Here is a 17,704-nt window from a genome sequence, read left to right as displayed (position 1 = left end):
ATTGTGGTCCGAAGGGTCTATTTCTGTGCTGTACTGTTCTACCTTAAGGGTGATAAGGAGCAAAGTTTAAAGGAGATGGGGTATCTAGATCAGCATGGGCAGGTTGGGCCGAAGAGCCTGTTGCTGTGCGGTATGACTCTAAACAAGGCTAGCTTAGATGGAGCATCTTGGTCAGCATGGATGAGTTGGGCCGATGGACCTGTTTCCATGCTGTATGACTCTTGTGAGATGTTTTATTCCATAGAGAGTGGCGGGTTTCTGGGGTGCCAGGGGTGGAGATGGAGACAGAGAAGATAGTGGCGTTTTAGATATGGACATGGGTGTGCATCTATTACATGCCAGCCTTTGTACCGCCCCCACCTTACTTTTCCAGCTTTCTCCCCTCTCCCCCACGCTACAATTAGCCTGAAGAAGGGGCGTGACCCGAAACGTCGCCTATCCGTGTTCTCCAGAGATGCTGCCAAACCCGCCGAGTTACTCCAGCACTTTGTATCTTTTTAAACAATGAACTAAACATTGCTTGATGGGTAAATGTTGGCCAAGACAGAATAAAAGGACGTACCTTTAGAATGGAGATGTGGGCGGGTTGTTTTGTCAGAGGGCGGTGAATCTGTGGAATTCATTGCCACAGATGGCTGTGGAGGACAACTAGTTGGGTATTTTTAAAGCAGAGATTGACAGATTCTTGATTAGTAAGGGTGTCAAATGCTATGGGGGGAAGGCAGGACAAGGGTTGAGAGAAAAAGATAGATCAGCTATGATTCAATGGCGGAGAAGACTTGATGGGCCGAATGGCCCAATTCTGCTCCCATGACTTATGAACTTAGGAGGATTTCAGGTGCCCATCTTTGACAATAGACAATAGACAATAGGTGCAGGAGTAGGCCATTCGGCCCTTCGAGCCAGCACCGCCATTCAATGTGATCATGGCTGATCATTCTCAATCAGTACCCCAGTACTCCATCAATATCGAGTAGTGTTTTTAAAATCCCCTCAGAGAAAAGATGATCAGTTAAACATTGAATCTGAAAGTCAGATGCTAACATATACAGTACATTTGACTAATTACATACCTTTGGGTAAATACTCGCCAATAAACTTGTCCAATCTGGAGACAGCACTTCACTTCCTACGATCCACAAAAATAACCTAAACAAAGAGATTAAAAGCAGAAGAAATTCTATTGTTTGCTTTTGACATCAAATATTGGATTGTGGTGAAATATTGGTTTAGGAAATTGAGTAGATATTGAAGAAGGGGGGTATTTTAACTAGCTTGTACCCTGATAATTCCTCAAAATCCAACGAAAATTAACAACCAAACTATTACAACGTAGAAATAATGAACTGCAGTTCTGGTTTTAGACCAATTTGAGGAAGAAACGAGGGGTCTTAAGATCCTCCTGGAGGGGGATGGGAGTGTAGAGGAAGTGAACGTCAATGGTCCAAGCCCCCGTTCACTCATCTTTACCATAAACATTCAGTCCCTCCACACTTCCATCCCCCTCCAGGATGGCCTGAAGACCCTTCGTTTCATCCTTGAATTGGTTTAAACCGTCTCCCAATTTGAGGAAGGACATTCTTGCTATTGAGGGAGTGCAGTGAGTAGGTTCACCAGGTTAATTCCCGGGATGGCGGGGCTGACATACGATGAAAGAATGGGTCGACTGGGCTTGTATTCGCTGGAATTTAGAAGGATGAGAGGGGACCTTATAGAAACATATACAATTCTTAAGAGGATTGGACAGGGTAGATGCAGGAAAAATGTTCCCGGTGTTGGGGGAATCCAAAACCAGGGATCACAGTCTAAGAATAAAGGGTAGGCCATTTAGGACAGAGATGAGGAAAAGCTCATTCTCCACCACAGAAGGCAGTGGAGGCCAATTCACTGGATGTTTTCAAGAGAGATTAAGATTTAGCTCTAGGGTTAATGGAATCAAGAGAGATAGGGAAAAAGCAGGAACGGGGTACTGATTTTAGATGATCAGCCATGATCATATTGAATGGCAATGCTGGCTTGAAGGGCCGAATGGCCTACGCCTACACCTATTTTTTATGTTTCTAATTCAAATTGTTATGTTTGATATGCAGTTCCTGTTAACTAGGCAAATGTGGCAATCTATTTCCACACACCATAAGCATAAATGTCTGAATCGTTCATTGCATTTTGGTGATATTGATTAAAATATAAATGTGAACACTAACGACATAAAAAGCAGCAGAGTGGTGTAGCTGGTAGATCTGCTGCCTCACAGCGCCAGAGATCCGGGTTCGATCCTGACCTCGGGTGCTGTCTCTGTGGAGTTTGAATGATCTCCCTATGACCACCTGGGTTTCCTCTGAGTGCTCCAGTTTCCTCCCACATCCCAAAGATATGTGGGTTTGTGCGTTAATTAGCCCTCTGTTAAATCAGTGTGTGGGGAGTGGATGAGAAAGTATGTTAATACAGAACTAGTGTGAACAGGTCCCAACCCGAAATATCACCTATCCATGTTCTCCAGAGATGTTGCCTGACCCACTGTATTACTGCAAAACGTTCTTCTTGTTTCGTAAACCAGCACCTGCGGATCTTATCTCTCTATATTATCCTGCATATTCTACCAATGCATGCATATTTCACGTAATATGTAGAAACTGGGAACTGCAGATGCTGATTTACAATAAAAAGTACTGTCCTTTTTCAGGTTTAATTTGATGCTTGTGAGCAAGGAGACTGAAATAGCAGCACAAGTTCCAAGCTTATTTTGGTCCTGATGGTCTGTGGGAGTGAATGTGTGTGACGTGGATTCTGGATATATTCCAAGAATATTTTTACACTGCCTTTTACCTCCAAAAGGGATTGGACTCAATCCCAAAAATGTTGCATTCGTGCAGCCTTCACTTCAGCCTTGCCTCATTGAAACTCACCCAATGGTCAAAGGCCTGGAAAGGTTTAGGGTTGTGGTTAACACACAAGCCCTGTGGCAAGACACCGAGCCAAGAGTTCAACTCCCACCATGGCACCAGTGAACTAGTGTGAACAGGTGGTCGATGGTCGGCATGGACTCAGTATTTGTTCAAAAGGCCTTTGAATATTTCTATCTTCTAAAATGATTTACGATCGGGGGAAAAAAAAAGTTTTAATATCTTTAATTAAGTTTTATAACCGAAAAGCCTGGTTCCATGCTGTATCCCAAACAGAAACTAAACCCTATCTTTTTCAGATTTGCAGCTCCATCACCATCATCAGTACTCGAGGTCTGAAGAAGGGTCTCGATCCGAAACGTCACCCGTTCCTTATCTCCAGAGATGCTGCCTGTCCCGCTGAGTGACTCCAGCTTTTGTGTCTTTCATCAGTTACACGAGAATGGTTGTGATTTAGTCTCGAAAAATAATTTGTGAATTGCAAATCTATTTGCACTTAATTAATGGTCAGATTGAAATAACACCACGATGACAAATCTATTGCTCTTCTGAATACCTTGATGTACTGCAACCGTTTCAACACGAGAGGTTTTTGTTTTTAAAGGAAACTTTGATTTCAATCCAAAGAACACAATAATTAATCTAAATCTGAGGCGCCAACTGTGACATCACACATCCTGAACTCTATGGAATTTTCCCAGCTGTCCAAAGGACAAGGGGGTGGGATCTAGGGAACACCGCTGTCAAAGGGCTATTAAATTACTTTATTTAAAGCATAAGATATGGGTGGCACAGTGGCGGTAGTTGCTGCCTTACAGCCCCAGGTACACGGGTTCGATCCTGACTACGGGTGCTTTCTGTATGGAGTTTGCATGTTCTCCCTGAGACTGCGTGGGTTTTCTCCAGGTGCTCCGGTTTCCTCCCACACTCCAAAGACGTGCAGGTTTGTAGGTCAATTGGATTCTGTAAATTGGAATAAATTGGGAATAACCCTAGGGTGTAGGATAGTGTTAGTGTATGGGGTGATCGCTGGTCGGCACAGACTCGGTGGGCTGAAGGGCCTGTTTCCACATTGTATGTTAAAAGTCTAAATAAACTAAAGACAATGTAATAAAAACACAAGTGCTGGAGGAACTCAGCGGGTCAGGAAGCTTCTACGGAGGGAATGGACAGACGCTGTTTCGGGCTGTCTGCAGAAGGATCTAATCTGACGAAGGTGTCATGGAGACTCCAGAAGAAGGTTGCTGTGGGGCATTGGTGGGTGGTGGGTGAGGTGGGTTTCCCTGGAGTACCTGCTGGTTGCTTCACAGGTTAACATATGTGGATGAAACTCCTGCCAGGCACCCATAGGAACCACAAGCAAAACACAAAGTGCAGGAGGAACTCAACGGGTCAGGCAGCATCTGTGGAGGGAATGAACAGACGATATTTCGGGTTCAGACTCGTCACAAGACCCGAAACTTTGTCAGTCCATTCCCTCCACACGATGAGCGTTTGACAGCTCGGGGTCTGCACACTCTGGAGTTTAGAAGGATGACGTGGGTCCTCATTGAAACCGAATAGTGAAAGTCCTGGATAGAGTGGATGTGGAGAAGATGTTTCCACTAGTGGGAGAGTCTAGGACCAGAGGGCACAGCCTCAGAATTAAGAGATGAGGAGGAATTTCTTTAGTCAGAGGGTGGTGAATCTGGAATTAATTGCCACTGACACTGGATGCCAAATCATTGGGTATTTTTAAAGTTGACAGATTCTTAACTAGTAAGGGTGTCAAAAGTTAGGCAGGAGAATGGGGTTGAGAGGGGAAGAAGGATCAACCATGATTGAGTGGCAGAGTAGACTTGATAGGCCGAATGGCCTAATTCTACTCCAATGACATGAACTTATACCTGACCCGCTGAGTTCCTCATGCACTTTTACGTTCAACAGTTAAAATGTATCTTCAGGCTTGACATCAGAAATTCTGCTTCAAAGAGTGATTTTCTTTTGCAGAAAATTCATTTGCAGAATGAATAAAGGATACTAAAAGTCAGTTCATTTAGAAAAACCCATTGGGAGGTCATTGATTGTCTCTAGATACATAATGAAGGATTTAGCATCAACCTGTAATTATCCTGTGACCACCTACATAAGCAATTTGCCCGAAAACAGCAGTGTTTGCTTTGATTAACAATGTTATACACTTTAACATATTTCTATCCTTGCTTTTGCACTAATTGTAGATGTAGCCCTGTCCATCACACCGACCAGACTGCCCACATTGACTCCAATCCACAGCTCACGCTGCCTCGGGAAAGCGGTCGACATAATCGAAGACTTGCCATTTCCCGGTCATTCTTCCTTCTCCTCACTCCCGTCCAGCAGAAGGTACAGAGGTGTGCACCATCAGACTCAGGAACAGCTTCTTCCCCTCTGTTATCAGGCTTCTGAACGGTTCCATAAGCCAGGGTATTGTCCAATTCACCTCTACCCCATTGCGGACATTGGACTTTGTCTCTGGAACTGATGCTCTACAATGTTGAGCACTGTATTCTGCACTCTGTCTTCCCCTTTGTTTCACCTATTGTACTTGAGTTTGAGTTGATTGTATCTGTGTAGTATTATCTGATCTGATTGGATAGCATGCAAAACAAAGCTTTTCTCTGTACCTCAGCACACATGACAATAATAAAGCTGAACCCATCCACTCTAGCTCTGCAGCCATGAATGGGATTTCTTTCCTGTTCATTTTTAAATTCTTTGGCACTATTCTGCTTTATCGGAGGCATTCTGTACAGTTAGTCATAGAGTCATAGAGTCAGACAGCGTGCAAACAGGCCCTTCCAACCAACTTTCCCACCCCAACCCACATGCTCCATATACACTAGTTCCACCTGCCTGCGTTTGGCCTATATCCCTCTAAACCTGTCAAACCCTTGTACTTGTCTAAATGTTTCTTAAATTTTGCAATTGTACCCGCTAAGTTTCTAATCGCTTTTTTTGTTTAGTTTTGAGATACAGTGTGGAAACAGGCCCTTCGGCCCATTGAGTGCGCGCCAACCAACAATCAGTATACTAGTTCTGTCCAACGCATGAGGGATTATTTAGAGGCCAATTAATCTGCAAACCCACACGACTTTGGGACGTGGGAGGAAACCGGAGCACCTGGAGGAAACCCACGCGGTCACAGGCAGAACTTGCAAACTCCACACAGACAGTACCCGTGGTCAGGATCGAACCTGGGTCTCTGGCGCTGTACGGCAGCAACTCTACCGCTGTGTCGCCCCACATGTTATTTTTTATTTTTACATGAGCACATACCACAATCCCTATACTATTCTCTGCCTGCTGAACTAAGTGTTTTAGTCACTTAAGACCATTTGGGGAACATGGAGAGAATACTCCTGCCTTTCAAATCAAATTTTGCATATGAATATGTTTTAAAACATAAAGTGCTGGGGGAACTCAGCGGGCCAGGACGCATTTATGTGGGGGTTTATGGCATGTTTATGGCGTTATTGGAGATTTAAGATTTCCTAGTGTAACTGTCTGCCAGAATTACAGTTGGATGTAAGGAATGTTTCAGAGTCACAGTCATGCAGCATGGAAACAGGTCCATTTTGCCCACACCAACAACGGTGCCCCATCTACACTGGTCCCACTTGCCTGCATTTGGCTCATATCCTTCTAAATTTTTCCTATCCTGTCTAGATGTATTTGAAATATTATAGTCCCTGCCTCACCGACCTCCTCTGGCAGCCCGTTCCATACCCCCACCACCCTCTGGAAAAAGTTACCCCTCGGGTTCCTATTAAATCTTTCCCCTCTCACGTGAGACCTCTGGTTCTTGATTCCCCTCCCCTGGGTAAAAGAATGCATCTACTGTCTATTCCCCTCATGATCTTGTACATGATCATTTTTTTCTTTCCAAAAATAAACTTTATTCAGAATAATAAATATATAAACATCTTTGAGCCCTGCTGTTTTAAGGAGTGAAGCCTGAAATGCAAGAAATTGGCAAGTCGGCAGCTCTCTATCTATCATTCATGGAGCATTGTATCATACGAGTTGCAAGTATATAGCTTTTTTGATTAATACTGGACACACTACTAACTACTGAAGTCGTCCACTGAATGCCGCAAGCAGACATTCCAAGTTCAGTTACACACAAAAACGGCGCAGTCAGTGGAGATTTATTTTTTTAAAAGACCTGTGTCACATTCGAGTGTCATCTTCACTCGGTATTATTTAAAAACGATTGCACGGTCGTTGGCTAAATCAGAAGCCTGACATTAATAGGACAACCCGTTCTTTTCAATAAACCTGTCACTAAATGTCAAATCTTCACATCTACTATCTAAGAATAGTTTTGTTAGGCCACGAAGAACCTGCACATTAAAACTAATAACTAACGCACTTTACGGCACAAGAATCTACAAATTTAAACTAATAACTAACGCACTTTACGGCACAAGGATCTGCAAATTAAAACTAATAACTAACGCACTTAAGGGCACAAAAATCTGCAAATTTAAACTAATAACTAACGTGATTTATAGTTTAATGTACTATAGGTGGAGTGATTTATTTTGATTTTAAATAGGAGCCGCCTGAAATATTAGTTAAAACTAGTTCCCACAAAGCAAAGTTGGGGTACAGTAGATACAGTGCCCTCCATAATGTTTGGGACAAAGACCCATCATTTATTTATTTGCCTCTGTACTCCACAATTTGAGATTCGTAATAGAAAAAAATCACATGTGGGTAAAGTGCACATTGTCAGATTTTATTAAAGGTTTTTTTTATACATTTTGGTTTCACCATGTAGAAATTACAGCTGTATTTATACATAGTCCCCCCCCCCATTTCAGGGCACCATAATGTTTGAGACACATGGCTTCACAGGCGTTTGTAATTGCTCAGGTGTGTTTAAATGCCTCCTTAATGCAGGTAAAAGAGAGCTCTCAGCAACTAGTCTTTCCTCCAGTCTTTCCATCACCTTTCGGAACTTTTATTGGTGTTTATCGACATGAGGACAAAAGTTGTGCCAATGAAAGTCAAAGAAGCCATTATGAGACTGAGAAACAAGAATAAAACTGTTAGAGACATCAGCCAAATCTTAAGCTTACCAAAATCAACTGTTTGGAACATCATTAAGACGAAAGAGAGCACTGGTGAGCTAACTGATCACAAAAGGACTGGCAGGCCAAGGAAGACCTCCACAGCTGATGACAGAAGAATTCTCTCTATAATTAAAAAAAATCCCCAAACACCTGTCCGTCATCAGAAACACTCTTCAGGAGTCAGGCGTGGATTTCTCAATGACCACTGTCCGCAGAAGACCTCATGAGCAGAAATACAAAGGCTACACTGCAAGATGCAAACCACTGGTTAGCCGCAAAAATAGGATGGCCAGGTTACAGTTTGCCAAGAAGTACTTAAAAGAGCAACCACAGTTCTGGAAAAAGGTCTTCTGGACAGATGAGATGAAGATGAACTTATATCAGAATGATGGCAAGAGCAAAGTATGGAGCAGAGAAGGAACTGCCTGAGATCCAAAGCATACCACCTCATCTGTGAAACACGGTGGTGGGGGTGTTATGGCCTGGGCATGTATGGCTGCCGAAGGTACTGGTTCACTTATCTTCATTGATGATACAACTGCTGATGGTAGTAGCATAATGAATTCTGAAGTGTATAGACACATCCTAACTGGTCAAATTCAAACAAATGCCTCAAAACTCATTGGCCGGCAGTTCATTCTACAGCAAGACAATGATCCCAAACATACTGCTAAAGCAACAAAGAAGTTTTTCAAAGCTAAAACATTGTCAATTCTTGAGTGGCCAAGTCAATCACCTGATCTGAACCCAATTGAGCATGCCTTTTATATGCCGAAGAGAAAACTGAAGGGGACACACCCCCAAAATCAGCCATGATCATATTGAATGGCGGTGCAGGCTCGAAGGGCCGAATGGCCAATTCCTGCACCTATTTTCTATGTTTCTATGTTTCTAAAACAAGCTTAAGCTAAAGATGGCTGCAATACAGGCCTGGCAGAGCATCACCAGAGAAGACACCCAGCAACTGGTGATGTCCATGAATCACAGACTTCAAGCTGTCATTGCATGCAAAGGATATGCAACAAAATACTAAACATGACTACTTTCATTTACATGACATTGCTGTGTCCCAAACATTATGGTGCCCTGAAATAAACACTGCTGTAATTTCTACATGGTGAAACCAAAATGTATAAAAATGGCCTTTATTAAAATCTGACAATGTGCACATGTATTTTTTTTAAATTACAAATCTCAAATTGTGGAGAACAGAGGCAAATAAATAAATGATGGGTCTTTGTCCCAAACATTATGGAGGGCACTGTATATTTTAACTTAATAGATAAGACTTGTGGAGAGAGTGCACAAAATCAGTCTTTTACAGTTCTGTACAAGGAACTGCAGATGTTGGGATCTTGAGAAAAACGCAAAATGCTGAAGGAACTCAGTGGGTCAGGCAGCATCTGTGGAGGGAATGGACAGGACCCTTCTTCAGACCCCTCTCACCACAGATGCTGCCTGACCTGCTGAGTTCCTCCGGCATTTCTTATTATTTTTTGTAGGGTCTATATATTTGCTTAATCCCGTATTCGGCGAGATTCATCTGTCGATTGATAAATGCAGAATAAATTAAATTGATTCAACAATATGAATTTTCTAGTCGCAAGGAACAGCAGATGCTGGAATCTTGAGCAAAGCACAAAGTGTTGGAGGAATTCAGCAGGTCAGGCAGCATCTGTGGAGAGAATAGACATCCCCTGCACAGATGCTGTCTGGTCCCCTGTTTCTCCAGCACTTTGTGTCTTGGTCACACCGTTCTTTATAGATAGACACAAATTGCTGGAGTAACTCAGTGGGACAGGCAGTATCTCCGGAGAGAAGGAATGGGTGACGTTTAGGGTCTGAAGAAGGGTCTCGTCCCGAAACATCACCCATTCCTTCTCTCCACAGATGCTACCTGTCCCGCTGAGTTACTCCAGCATTTTGTGTCTACCTTCGATTTAAACTAGCATCTGCAGTTCTTTCCTACACCATTCTTTACAGGGGTTGGTGGATACTGTACCAGTAAACTTTGACATTTGTAACGACCTGAAATGTTAAGTGTTTCTTTCCCATGGATGCTGCCTGACCTACTGAGTATTTCCAGAGTCTGAAGAAGGGTCCCGACCCCAAACGTCGCCGATCCATTCCCTCCACAGATGCTGCCTGACCCGCTGAATTCCTACAGCACTTTCTGTCTTGCTCAAGATTCCAACATCTGCTGTTCCTTGCGTCTACACAGTTCATATTTTGAATTAATTGAATCTATTCTGCATTTATCAATCGACGGATGAATCTCGCCGAAAACGGGATTAAGCAACTATGTAGACTACAAAAAAATAAATCAGAAATGCTGGAGGAACTCAGGCAGCATCTGTGTTGAGAGGGGTCTGAAGAAGGGTCTCGACCCGAAATGTGGTCTGTTCATTCCCTCTCCACTGATGCTGCCTGACCCACTGAGTTCAATTTGCTGCCTGACCCAGCAATTTGTGTCTTTCACTCAAGATCCCAGCATCTGCAGTTCCCTGTGTCTCTCTCCAACATTTTTCTGTGTTTAATGGTAGAATCATTCCCCCTAATGCCGAGAATTATGCGTTATGACAAATATATTAATCTGCAGATTAATGCCCCACAAATTGAAAGGGCAGACATTAAAAAAAAAAACGCGTGGCGTGACATACCGGTTTGCAACATAATAATTCTAGTTGGACTGGAAGATGTTCCAGTAGTTGCCTTATTTAAGCATATGCATCATACACCGATACTATTTAAGGTAGTTATTAGTATCCTTGTAGGTCAGTGTTTAAAAATAGCATTCGCTGACTCAGCGGTATTAGTGATGGCTTTGCCCGCTGTAAAATGTAACATACCCTGTGACACAAGAGACAACCTCTCTCTCTCTCTAGTACCACTTACCTGCAAGTAAGTACAACTGGAACTGCTAACCGCACTTTATGATGTTCAGAAATTCGCAGCCAATGCTTCGTAAGTGAAAGAAAGCATGGTGTTTTAAAATGTCCCTTGTTAAATGGATCCAGTCCTTGTTGGGTCAGTTGTGAGAGGATCTGCCTCGGTGTGTGATCTCTCTCTCTCGTCTCTCTCTCGTCTCTCTCTCGTCTCTCGTCTCTCTCTCTCTCACCCCGAATCAGTCTGGATAAATGGGATGCCCGCTCTTATCCTCCCTGTGAACCCTACGTAAATGTATCTCCATGGTCACCATTCCGTCAGACCTTCGGGCTCAAAGCCAAGGTTAAGATATAAAGCTTGGGACGACACCCCCTCTGCCGTCTGTGGAAGATCACGGCAGGCGGACACTTTCAACGGTGTGGACATTGAATTCTCCAACATAACCCCCCCCTCCCTCTCCCTAAACACCCTCCCCCCCCCCGGTGCCCACAGAGTCATGGTCATAGTGTGTAGTCAATAGTCAATAGTCAATTTATTTGTCACATACACATAAATGTGCAGTGAAATGAAAAATTACCCGCAGTTCAACAATAAGACCAATAAGAATAATCAATAAAAATGCAATAACACATACAATCATAACCAACACCAAACAAAAGAAACATCCATCACAGTGAGTCTCCTCCAGTCACCTCCTCACTGTGATGGAAGGCCAGGATGTCTTTTCTCTTCCCTAGAAACTGGCCCTTCGGCCCAACTTGCCCACACCGACCAACATGTTCCATCTACTCTCGTCCCACCTGCCTGTGCGTTTGGCCCATATCCCACTGAACTAGCACTGCCTGTTTCCTTTACCATCGTTACTCTTTTTGCTTATCTTTCACCCATTGTTCTATATCTCTCTACATCATCCTTTATATCTCCTGCTTCCCTTTCCCGTGACTTTCAGTCTGAAAAAGGGCCTCGACCGAAACATCACCCATTCCTTCTCTCCAGAGGTGCTGCCTGTCCCGCTTAGTTACTCCAGCTTTTTGTGCCAATCTTCGGTTTAAACCAGCACCTGTAGTTCCTTCCTACACATCCCTAACGCTCCCCCTCCGCCTACATTCCTCCCTCTGACATCACAATTCACAACTCTTCAATCCTTCTGTCTCACTCCGTCTGTCTATTCATCTCTGGCCTTTATTCAACCAGCTGCCTTAGATTTTAAAAACCTCTCATCGGGATCAATCACCAGGCTTTGTCCTGCTCCCACCTGTCTACCAACTTTCTTTCCCCACCCTCCACCCAAAGTCAGTTTGAAGGGTCCCCACCCGAACCGTCACCTATCCATGTTCTCCAGAGATGCTGCCTGACCCGCTGTGTTACTCCAGCACTTTGTGTCTTTTTTTCAGTGTGAAGATGCAGTCAGGGCATGTGTGAGAGGTTTGTTTAGTTTAGAGATGCAGTGCAGAAACAAGCCCTTGGGTCCACCGAGTCTGCGCCGACCAGCAATCTCCGTACACTAACACTATCCTACACACTAGGGACAATTTACAATCTTTACCGAAGCCAATTAACCTACAAACCTAAGATAGACACAAGAGGCTGTCGGGTCTGAAGAAGGGTCCTGACCTGTAACGTCACCCATTCCTTCTCTCCAGAGATGCTGCCTGTCCCGCTAAGTTACTCTAGCTTTTTGTGTCCATCTTTGGTTTCAACCACCATCTGCAGTTCCTTCCTATACAACCTATACAAGTCGCGGGGATCGCTGGTTGGTATGGACCACAACTAAACTATGGATTGTGTACAGGCAGATAAAACTTGGTTCTGGAATCATGGTCAGCAAAGTCAAACTCCAATGTCCACAACGGGGTAGAGGTGAACTGGACAGTCTCCGAGCTTATAGCATCACAGAGGATCTGACATGGGCAACGCACATTGCCGCACTGGTGGGTAAGGCTAAGCAGCGCCTTTACCACCTTAGACAATTGAGGAAATTCAGAGTGTCTCTGAGGATCCTTCATTGCTTCTACTCTGGGGCTGTAGAGAGCATCCTGTCCGGCAACATTACAGTCTGGTTTGGGAACAGCTCTGCCCAGGACAGGATGGCCCTGCAGAGAGTAGTGCGTTCGGCAGAACGCACCATGGGAACTACACTCGTCCCCCTGCAGGACCTATACATCAGGAGGTGTAGATCCAGAGCAAGCAAGATTATGAGGGACCCCTGCCACCCCAGTAATGGACTGTTCCAGATGCTACGATCAGGCAAACGCCTCCGCTGTCACGCTGCGAAAACGGAGAGGATGAGACGGAGCTTCTTCCCACAGGCCATCAGGACTGTCAACTTTTATAACCCCAGAGACTAAATTTTTGTCGACACTAATAGTAACTTATTAACTTTATTTATATGCTGTAACTGTAATTCTTTTTGTGCACAACCCGCAGGCATTGCCACTTTCATTTCACTGCACATCGTGTATGTGTATGTGACAAATAAATTTGACTTGACTTGACTTGAAGGATCGTTCAGGAGCCTGATAACAGAGGGGAAGAAGCTGTTCCTAAGTCTGGTGGTGCGCACTTTCAAGCTTCTGTTCCTTCTGCTAGACGGGAGCAGGGAGAAAAAGGAATGATCAAGGTGGGACAAGTCTTTGATTATGTTGGCTGCCTTCCCGAGGCAGCTTGAAGTGCAGACGGAGTCAATGGTGGGGAATCTGGTCTGTGTGATGGACTGGGCTACACCACAACTCTGCAATTTCTTGTGGTCTTGGGCAGAGCTGTTGCTAAACCAAGCTGTGATTCAACCAGATTGTAAATTTTCGATGATGTATCTTATATTGAAGAGCTTCCAAAAAGTGGATTGACCAAATTAAATGTAATTGGAATTGATAATTTAGATGGCAGGGATAGAGAGAGAGAGAGGGAAGGGGATTGAGGGTGTCTGGGCATCAGAATAAAGGACACAGTGCTGCAGTAACTCAGCGGGTCAGGCAATATCTTGGGGGAACAGATAGGTGACGTATCAGATTTGGATCCCAATGGCTTGCGTTGTCCTGCTATGAAATGTTGTGTTGAGCCAACCAGTGAATAGCTCTGCATGGTCGAAACAAGGAACTGCAGACGCTGGTTTACAAGGAAAAGACACAAAGTGCTGAAGTAACTCAGCGGGTCAGCCAGTATCTCGGGAGAACATGGACAGGTGATGTTTTGGGTTGGGACCCTTCTTCATCTGTGAGGTTTAACCTTGCAACTAATCCCACATGTTTTCCTTTGAGAAAATTCTGCATGGTTTCAACGTTATCTTACAAATATTTCCCCTTTTGTCACCACTGTGAAAAATGTAAAATTCAATTTCATTCTGTTTGCAGCAGGTGAATGACTCAATAGATTCAGAACAACTCCATCAGCTTCCCTTTACCAGGGATGGAATACAATGGAACAGTGTGTTTGCTCACACGAATGTTATTCAGCCACTGGACATTTGGAACAATAGCCTGAAAGGTAATGATATAATAGCAAGGAACTGCACTTGCTGGTTTACAAAAGAAAACACAAAATGCTGGAGTAACTCAGCAGGTCAGGCAGCATCTCTGGTGGACATGGATAGTTTAGTTTTTTAGTTTAATTTAGAGATACAGCACGGAAACAGGTCCTTTGGCCCACCGAGTCTGCATCAACCAGCACACTACCCTACACACACTAGGGACAATTTTTCATTAATACCAAGCCAATTGACCTACATACCTGTACGTCTTTGGAGTGTGGGGGGGAAACCGAAGATCTCGGAGAAAATCCACGCAGATCACGGGGAGAACGTACAAACCCCGTACAGCCAGCACCCGTAGTCAGTATGGAACCCGGGTCTCTGGTGTTGTAAGGCAGCAACTCTACCGCTGCGCCACCGTGCCGCCCAAAGCGGATAGGTGACGTTTGAGTCGGGACCCTTCTACAGATTGATTGTAGGGGGTCGGTGGGGGGTGGAGAATGCTGGGAGAGAAGAGGGGCAGGGCAAAGCATGGCAGGTAATAGGTGAACACAGGAGGGGGGGGGGGGGGGGGGGTTGATAGGCAGATTGTTGGACAAAGGCCATGGATGAAAAAACAGGTGTGAGCCCAAAAGGATAAAGTTCATAAGTTCTCTAGTAGAATTGGGCCATTCGGCCATTCGGCCCATCGAGTCTACTCCGCCATTCAATCATGGCTGATCCATCCTTCCCTCTCAACCCCATTCGCCTGCTTTCTCCCCGTAAACCCCTGACATAAAGAGTTGCGAATTGTGAAGCTCAGGGATAAAAAAAGGAGCAAATTGTGTTTTGCCAGTGGAAGGGATGGAGGGTACAAATACACAGAAAATAGGTGCAGGAGTAGGCTATTCGGCTCTTCGAGCCAGCACCGCCATTCAATGTGATCATGGCTGATCATCCACAATCAGTACCCCGTTCCTGCCTTCTATCCATATCCCTTAATTCCACTAGGGAGAAAGTGGTGCAAGGTCAGTCAAGATACAGCAGAAAGGGTGGGGGCGAAAGGCAAGGGGAAAGAGGGTGTTTGTGAAAGGTTTTACCTGGTTAGACCAGAGATTAGAGGCAAAACCTGACAATGAGGAGAAAGAGGCAGGGTCAAAGAATCTGAGTGGTAACTTTAATTCTCCCCCACCCCAAGTCATTTTTTCAAGAGCACCCAGTTCAGAAATCTTATGTCCGAGTCATATGGCGTGGAAACTGGCCCTTCTGCCCAACTTGCCCACGCTGACCAACATGCCCCATCTACACTAGTCCCACCTGCCCGCGTTTGGAACATCCCTCTGAACCTGTCCTATCCATGTACCTGTCTAAATGTTTTTGTCTAAATGTTTCGTTACTCTAAAGTGCTCAAATAACTCAGCAGGTCAATTTAGATTTAGAATAGCTTTTCATTCTTAAAAATAAAATCTGGATTTATTACCTGAATGTATGTGAAGAATAACGATTATTTTAGAGAAACGGCATGTAAAGGGCCACTGAGCCCATGCTGACCATCTATCACCCATTTACACTGGTTTTAAGTCAAAGTTTAAAGATGGGGCATGGGAACATGTCCTTCAGCCCATCAGGCTTATGCCAATCATTGATCACCCGTTCGCACTAGTTCTGTGTTATCCCACTTTCTCATCCACTCCCTACACACTAGGGTCAATTTACTGAGGGCCAATTAAACTACAAACCCGCTCGTCTTTGCTATGCGCAAGGAACTCAGAGCACCTAGAGGAAACCCATGAGGTTACAGGAAGAACATGCAAACTCCACAGACAGCACCCGAGGTCAGGATCAAACCCGGGTCTCTGGCGTTGTAAGGCAGCAACTCTACCCGCTGTGCCACTGTAGCCTGCCCTTGCAAGTAAACCAACTGAACATGGATCTGTAACCAAAAACATTCAAGGAAATATACAAGGGTGTAACTTGATTGATAACTTTTTATTAACACAAAATAAAATTTCCATGCCACAAACTTTGGCAGTTCTTACAGATTTTATGATAAATTCACTGGTTTTACCCAAATTAAAAATATGTGCAAATAAAGTCAAATCAGTTTTTAACATAAATGATAAAAGGGGCGACACCATGTATACATATAAACAGACGTGAACAGCCGTGAGCTGGGTTAGTGTGAAGATCAGTGACAATGATAATAAGTAAAAGATCCAGGACATTTTGTGTGTTTAAAAGTATTGAGCTCTGCTTAAATAAACAGCCTGGCAACTGTATCCTTCATAAACCCATGGTGCTTGCAGGTTTAAAGTTATTTATGGTCCAGGCAGCAACCCCTGGAATGCCTTATATCATGGTATCAGGCTCCCACCAAGAAAGCACTGCGATTCTATATATATATATATATATATATAATGAAGGAATGGAGTGGACCTGGGTTTTGCTGAGAGTATGAATGTGCTTCTGCAGTGCAAAGCAATGTTACATATCTAATAGGTTTACATTCAGTGCTGGAGGAACTCAGTGGGTCGGGCAGTATCTGAGGAGAGAACGGACAGATTATGGGGACCCTTTTTTAGCCTGACAGGAGCGGAAGGGAGGTGGGGGGAGAGGGAGGGAAGGAAGAAATAGGTTTTATGCTTTGTCAGGTAGATGATGATTTTTAGAAAAATAGCACATCAGATTTGCTGAAGAACCAAATACCAGAAGTCTCTGATATTAAGGTAGAGAGAAAGTGCTGGGGTAACTCTGATGGTCAGGCAGCATCTCTGGAGAACATGGATGGTGACGTTTTGGGTCAGGACCCTTCTTTAGACATTGTGAGGTGTGGTATGGAAAGCTAAAAAAGGAGGGGCAGGACAAAGGCTGGCAAGTAATAGGTGAACATGAGGGATGAGGGTTTTTTGACAGTCAGAACACTCCTCACTTGTGTCAGTCAGGCATTGCACTACCCCTCCTCTCTTACAGCTTTCGTCCCCTCCCCACCCTTACAATCAATCCGAATAAGAGGCTCAAACCAAAATAGCACCTATCCATGTTTCCCGGGTATGCTAGACACAAAAAGCTGGAGTAACTTAGCAGGACAGGCAGCATCTCTGGAGAGAAGGAATGGGTGACGCTTCGGGTCGAGACCCTTCTTCAGACCCGAAACTTCACCCATTCCTTCTCTCCAGAGATGCTGCCTGCCCCGCTGAGTTACTCCAGCTTTTTGTGTCTATCTGCAGTTCCTTCTTACACATTCCCAGGAATGCTGTCTGATCCGCTGAGTTACTCCAGCACTTTGTGTCTTTTGTTGTAAACCAGCATCTGCAGTTCCTCGTTTCGACATGTCTCATAGTAATTCCACTGCATTGCTCCTTTACCAGAGA

General features: G+C 44.3%; 1 protein-coding gene across 3 annotated transcripts in view; it reads right to left on the bottom strand.

The window, feature by feature from the left end:
• Window positions 1-17,704, bottom strand: part of tent5c (terminal nucleotidyltransferase 5C) — a 43,576-nt gene that overhangs the window by 21,539 nt on the left and 4,333 nt on the right. Inside the window, exons 1-2 of one of the 3 annotated variants that reach the window (XM_078409109.1) lie at window positions 10,898-10,930; window positions 1,074-1,149 (exon numbers count right to left, since the gene is read on the bottom strand). The exons of 1 other annotated variant lie outside the window; for it this stretch is intronic. The gene's annotated coding sequence lies outside the window, so the exon portion shown is untranslated. Of the gene's footprint in view, window positions 1-1,073; window positions 1,150-10,897; window positions 11,030-17,704 lie in introns of those variants that run through there. One more of the 3 variants, XM_078409112.1, reaches the window with a different exon arrangement.

The sequence above is a fragment of the Rhinoraja longicauda genome, chromosome 12, assembly GCF_053455715.1.
Source record: "Rhinoraja longicauda isolate Sanriku21f chromosome 12, sRhiLon1.1, whole genome shotgun sequence".
In the NCBI taxonomy this organism is placed as follows: Eukaryota; Metazoa; Chordata; class Chondrichthyes; order Rajiformes; family Arhynchobatidae; genus Rhinoraja; species Rhinoraja longicauda.
This window is presented reverse-complemented; position numbering and strand designations above follow the sequence as displayed.